Here is a 6,519-nt window from a genome sequence, read left to right as displayed (position 1 = left end):
CCCTGAAGTCTACTTCTGGAAATCAGTCATTGAAAGCCCCACATACCAAGTGTGGTTCTGACACCAAGGGGTTGCCGTGCACAGGCATTAGCTCCATAACAACTTGTCAGAGGAACTCATGCCCTGACTGTGCTCTTATTGAGCACATACAACAAATTGCTTGTCTATCAAAAAAAATATATGATGTGGCAGTTATATAATCTCCTGTCAACTTGAGCAAAAGGGTGGAGTCTAGCCTCTCAATCGTTTAACAGTTTGATGACCTCATTTGGAGGCACAAAGGAGATTTAAATAGCTCACTGGAGGCCAGACCCATTCTCCCTGTGAGACATTCCTGTTGACAAGCCACATTGAGTTACACTGATGGAGCCAGAGGGGAGCCATGTAGAGACCCATGCCAGTGCTGACATCTTCCACCATTACTGGATCCATAAGACTTTCCACCCACTGGTTTGTGATCTTCCTGCATTTGATATCATTGCATGTGTCGCATGAGTCTAATGAGGAATTTATAGATTAGTATCAGACATTTGGGCTAATATTGGACTCAGAATTGGGCTGGGATATTTTCTTAATATACAATTACTGTTTGATATAAAGTTATTTCCTATACATATGTGAGTCTCCCTGGATTTGATTTTCTAGTCTACCCAGACTAACAAAATGAGGAGGCTTCAAAACATTCTTGAGAAAATTACGTTATCTTTTCATTCCTTTTTTTCCATCAACTTTTTGAGCCCCTCCCCCCATATTTATACACTGCTAGTCCAACTGTAGAATATTCTGCTTACGGGGTGGACAATGGCTCCTTTATAGCATTTATCATAGCACACTTTAGGCGTGGCATGCCTTCATGCCTTATGGATTAAAAGAAAATGCTATGACTCTGAGACCAAGTGGAAGACAATGTCGCTGAGAGCTCACAGAAGCAGTAGGACTGCATGACCAAATTGCCATAAGGAAAGAGAGTAACCTATTTTGTCTATGTGTTGGTGTGCAGTAAAATGTTTGTGCTCTCTCTGTTACTTACAGTCATATTTCTAAGTAAACACTTGAAAAAACAGACACACACACACAGAAGGAAATGAGAAACAAACCATAAGATGCTGATCTGACCCATTGCAAAATGCCAGTCACTGAAAACAGCATATGCAATGCCTTCACATTTACTCATTTATATCCCTGTTATAATGCCATAAAGCAGATAATTCATAATGTCTTTAATCTGAGGCACAGAGACTCATTTAAGGTAGACACAAGATCACAAATATAGGTCATCGTATACCTTTCATTAAGCCACCTTACTTCTTCTATATAATGTATAAATGAAGTAAACCTCTAATGTACCTTCCTGCATCACCTGGTTGTAATTCTAATTATTCTCTGGGAACTCCAGTACAGATTCACATTAATTAAAATTCAATTATTTCTATCTTGAGCTAAACTGAATTAATACCACCAAATAATTCCTTGGAAGGTAATAGCAAGACTATCTGACTTCAAGGCTCCAAACTGCATTTGGCATGGCCATGCATTCAAACACACACACACACACACACACACACACACACACACACCTTCTCTCCACCCCTTTAACAGATTATTGTGACTTGATTGGGTGAAGTTTTACACAGCAGGTGAAATTTCTATTCAACAATTCATACACATTTTGTTTTAACTCATTGATCGCATTGATCGCATATTTCAATTCCACTCCATGCATACATTTCCATATCTCCTCCTTTCCTAACACTTCAGAATTTTTTCCTTGGGCAACTGTTGCCCTTTTGATCTTAAATGGTTTATTATTCCAAGTTGTGCATAACTTAATAAGTTATTGTTCTCAATATAGACCTATCTATTCTTTGGCTCCACTACATATCTATCATTTTGTCACACTGTAACAGCTTGTGTGTTGCTACGATGCTGGAAGCTATGGTACTGGTGTTTCAAATGCCAGCAGGGTCACCCAAAGGGAACAGGTTTCAGTGGGGCTTCCAGAATAAGACCAGACAATGAATAAGGACTCTGCTCCCCACTTCAGAGGAAGAAGTCACCAAAAACCTTATGAATGGTTTTGAAGCATTTTCAAATATTTATAACCTAAACAAAGGAAGCAGAACATTGCTGGATATACTGTCGGCAGATGGGCCCCTGTGGGCTGAGGGTAAAAGTGTGACTGAAGAGTAGATGATTTCTTGGAGGGTTGTCAATGACAGTGAAGTAAATACTCAAGGTCTAGAGAAACAGCTGCAAAAATCTTCTAATGATTCAAACTTGGAATGTGCAAAGTATGAATTTAGGAAAATTGGATATAGTAAAAAATGAAATGGAACTCATGAAGATCAGTATCCTAGGCATCAGTGTGCTGAAGTGGACTGACATTGACCACTTTGAACCAGAAAAGCATATGGTTTACTATAATGGGAGCGATATAATCAAGAGGAATGATGTGGCATTCATTGTTAGAAAAGAATTTGTTAAATCCATCATGAAGTACAATACTATCTGTGATCAGATGTTATGTACCAGCCTTCAAGGAAATCCAATCAGCACAACTACTATTCAAATTTATGCACAAAACACGAAAGCTGGTGATGAAGAATTCTACCAAAAACTTCCGTTGGAAATCGATCAAACATGCGATCAAGATGCATTGATAGCTAATGGTGATCAGAATGCAAAAGTTGGAAACAAAGAGGCAGGAACAGTATTGGAAAATATGGACTTGGTGATAGAAATGAAGCGGGAGATTGCACGATAGAATTTTGCAAAACCAACAACTTGTTCATAGCAAACACTTATACACATGTTGACTATACATAGGGATTTTTCCACATGGAATACACAGAAATCAAATTGACTACATCTGTGGAAAGACATGATGGAGAAGCTCAATATTAACAGTTAAAACAAGACCGGAGCTCAACTGTGGAACATGTAAGTTCAAGATGAAGCTAAAGAAAATTAAAACAAGTCAACAGGAGCCAAAATATGACCCGAAGACTATCCCATCTGCATTTCAAGAACATCTCAAGAACAGATTTGATGCTTTGAACATTAATGACCGAAGACCTGATGAGGTGTGGGAGGACATCAGAACTGTCACTCATGAAGAAAGCAGAAAGGTTCTTAAAAAGACAAGAAAGAGGAGATCAAAGTGGGTGTCTGAAGAGACTCCAAAACTTGCTCTTAACAAGTAGCTAAAACAAGTGGAAGAGAGGATGCAGGCAAAAAGCTGAATAGAAAACTTCAAAGGGCAGCTCGAGAAAACAAAGCCAAAAATTATAATGAAATAGCCAAGGACTTGGAATTAAAGAACAAAAAGAAAGAACATGCTCAGCATATATAAAACTGAAAGAACTCAAGAAAAAATTTACACCTCAAATGGCAATTTTGAAAGATTCTGTAGGCAACAGATTGAATGATATAGGAAGCATAAAGAGAAGATGCAAAGAACACAGAGTCACTGTACCTAAAAGAACTAGCCGACATTCCACTATTTCAGGAGGTAGCATATGAGCAAGACCTAACGGTGCTGAAGGGAGAAGTTCAAACTGCGCTGAAGGTATTAGCCAAAAACAAGACTCCAGGAACTGATTGAATTCCCATTGTAATGTTTCAGAAAGCTGAAGAAGCACTGGAAGCACTCACTCATCTCTGGCAGGACATTTGGAAGACCACTACCTGGTCAACTGACTGGAAGAGATCTATATTTTGTGCTCATTCCACAGAAAGGTGATCCAACAGAATGCCCAAACTATAGAAAGATACTGATATCACACACTAGTAAAATTCTGCTGAAGAGCATTTGACAAGTTGCAGCATTATATTGACAGGGAACTGCCAGATGTTCAAGCTGCATTCAAAAGAGGATGAGGAACAAGGGATATCACTGCTGATGTCAGTTGGATCTTGGCTCAAAGCAGAGAATACCAGAAAGGTGCTTACTTGTGTTTCATTGACTATTCAAAAATACTAGACAGTGTGAACCATAATGAACTGTGGATCACCTTGAGAAGAATGGCAATTCTAGAACACTTCATTGTGCTCATTTGGAACTTGTACATGGAGCAAGAGGCAGTTGTGCTAACAGAACACAGGCAAACTGCATGGTTGAAAATCAGGAAAGGTGTGTGTCCTCTCACCATCCTTGTCCATTTCCATGCTGAACAAATCATCAGAGAAGCTGGATTATATGAAGAAGACTGTGGCATCAGGATTGGAGGAAGGCTGATTAACAACCTGCAGTAACCAGATGACACAATTCTGCTTGCTGAAAGTGAAGAGGAATTGAAGCACTTGCTGATGACGGTCAAGGATTGTAATCTTCAGTATGGAAGACCAAAGTCCTCACAACTGGACTAATAGGTAACACGATAAAAGGAGAAAAAGGAGAAAATCTGAAGCTGGATGTTCTCAAGAATTTTGTCTTGTTGGGATCCACAATCAGTGCTCATGGAAGCAGCAGGCAAGAGATCAAAAGATGCATTGCATTAAGCATATCTGCTGCAGTAGACCTCTTTAGAGTATTGAAGAGCAAGAACATTACTTTGAGGACTCAGGTGTGCCTGACCCAAACCATGGTCTTCTTCATCGCATCATATGCATGTGAATGTTGGACATTAAATAAGGAAGTCTGTAGAAGAACAGATGGGGTTGCTATGGATTGGAGCTGACTCAATAGCCCATAACAACAACAACATTCTTTGGCAAGAAATTGAACTATTGGGGTAAGAGTTCATCTTCACCCTGCAGGGTGATTAAGGTCCATAGTCTTGGGAGTTGCATCAATTTCTAACAGCTTCTGCTTTTTTTTTTTTTCTTGTTTTGTTCCACATTTTCCTCCCTCTCTATTTAGGACTTTCTAACATGGTCCCTTTCAGAGAAGTTGGTAGTGGGAGTAGGGTACCATCTAGAGCCTTAGAGATTGATGTCCATATGGTATATAAATCCACTGGACTACTTGGTTCCATGTATCCTTGATTTTTTCCCTCACTTTTCTTTGTTCTGGACATGGAGAGGCCAATGGTTGTTCCTTTGATGGCAGTTTGGTCATTTACTAGCTTTAAAGACCCTAATCACTGCTCGCTGAATTAGGATATGGACTCTCTTGTCAATTGAACTTGGTTCCCCTTGAGACCATGGTACTGAGCCTCCAGCTCCAGTAACTAATTCCTTCAAGTTGTTTGGTTATACCTAAGAAGTTCTCATAACTTTGCCCCCTGTATACTCCACTACATTTAAGAATACATTTACAGCAAAAGTACATATACAAATGTACAAATTTCCCCTGTCAAACTTTTGTGTGTATGTGTGTGTGTGTGTGTGTGTGTGTATATGTGGTTTCCTACTCTCGCTCCTACACACCTGTGCTTCTATCAAAGCATCTATTCATAGATCATCATTATTGCATAGCTATGGATATGACAGTGTTTGGCTCTGTTGCCTTTAACTCAAACTCCTCTCTGAGTCTTTCTCTGACTCTACCCTTTTTTGGCTGAACTTTTTCTTATTGTCTGCTGCCGTCCATTTCACCAAACTAACATATGTCTGTCTTCTAGAGAGACATAAGTTGCTCTCCACCCCCTGATAAGAATGTTTTAGTGTGACTTTTTACATTAGTGCTCTTATATATTTGTCTTTTTGTGATTGATGTATTTCACTCATCTAGTAATGTCCTCCAGTTTCATCCACATTATGCAGTGTTTTACAGCGGTATTGTTATTCTTCAAAGCTGTCTAGCCATCCTTGCCTCTAAGAAGCATTCTGGCTCTACTTCCTCAAGACAAATTTGTTTCTTGTGGCAGACCATGGTACTTTCAATATTCTTTACCAGTCCCATAATTAAAACACACCAAATCTTCTTTGGTTTTCCTTATTCAATGTCTAACTTTCATAGGCATATGAGGCAATTGAATACCATGGCTTGGGACATTTGCACCTTATTCTTTAAAGTTAGCATCCTGCTTTTCAACACTTGAAAGGGGTCTCATGCAGCACATTTACTGTTACACTGGAATCACTTTATACTGTTCATTACAATTATTCAATTCTAATATGGAACATGATATTGGAAACCTTCCTCAATCAATCAGTCCTTTGCTTTACAGTTGGGAAAACTGAGGCCCAAAGCTAATTATGGTGAAAGTTTCACAGCTAGTTACTGACAAATGTAGCATTAAAATATAACCATTGCTGGATATCAAGTTCAAAGTATTTTTTGTATGACAATATATTATACTGCACTTGAAATTTTCATGTTTGTCATACACAGATTCCCATACCCCAAAGTAGTTGGACAGTCTTTGAGGTCAGAAACAGGGTTTTGTAACCCTAATTTTGTTTTTCTAGTAAATTTGCCTTTGGAAAATAGGTTTCTATTTGTCATAGGTGATCAATAATGGTTTTTGATGATGGCTAAGATATTCACACTTGTAAAATTTCAAAGAAGTATTTAGGAACGATGAAAAATACAACTTTCCTCTAGTTCCTAAATGCTTCCCCTCCCCCTCCCCC

At 38.8% G+C, this 6,519-nt stretch overlaps 1 protein-coding gene across 1 annotated transcript in view; it reads left to right on the top strand.

Moving 5' to 3' along the window:
* IL5RA (interleukin 5 receptor subunit alpha) overlaps positions 1-6,519 on the top strand; it is a 53,395-nt gene that overhangs the window by 12,383 nt on the left and 34,493 nt on the right. The window lies entirely within an intron of this gene.

This window comes from Echinops telfairi, unplaced genomic scaffold (assembly GCF_000313985.2).
Source record: "Echinops telfairi isolate 266 unplaced genomic scaffold, ASM31398v2 ScPeMD7_49;HRSCAF=173, whole genome shotgun sequence".
Lineage (NCBI taxonomy): Eukaryota > Metazoa > Chordata > Mammalia > Afrosoricida > Tenrecidae > Echinops > Echinops telfairi.
The sequence above is the reverse complement of the archived record's forward strand: the minus strand, read 5'-3'. Positions and strand labels throughout refer to the sequence as shown.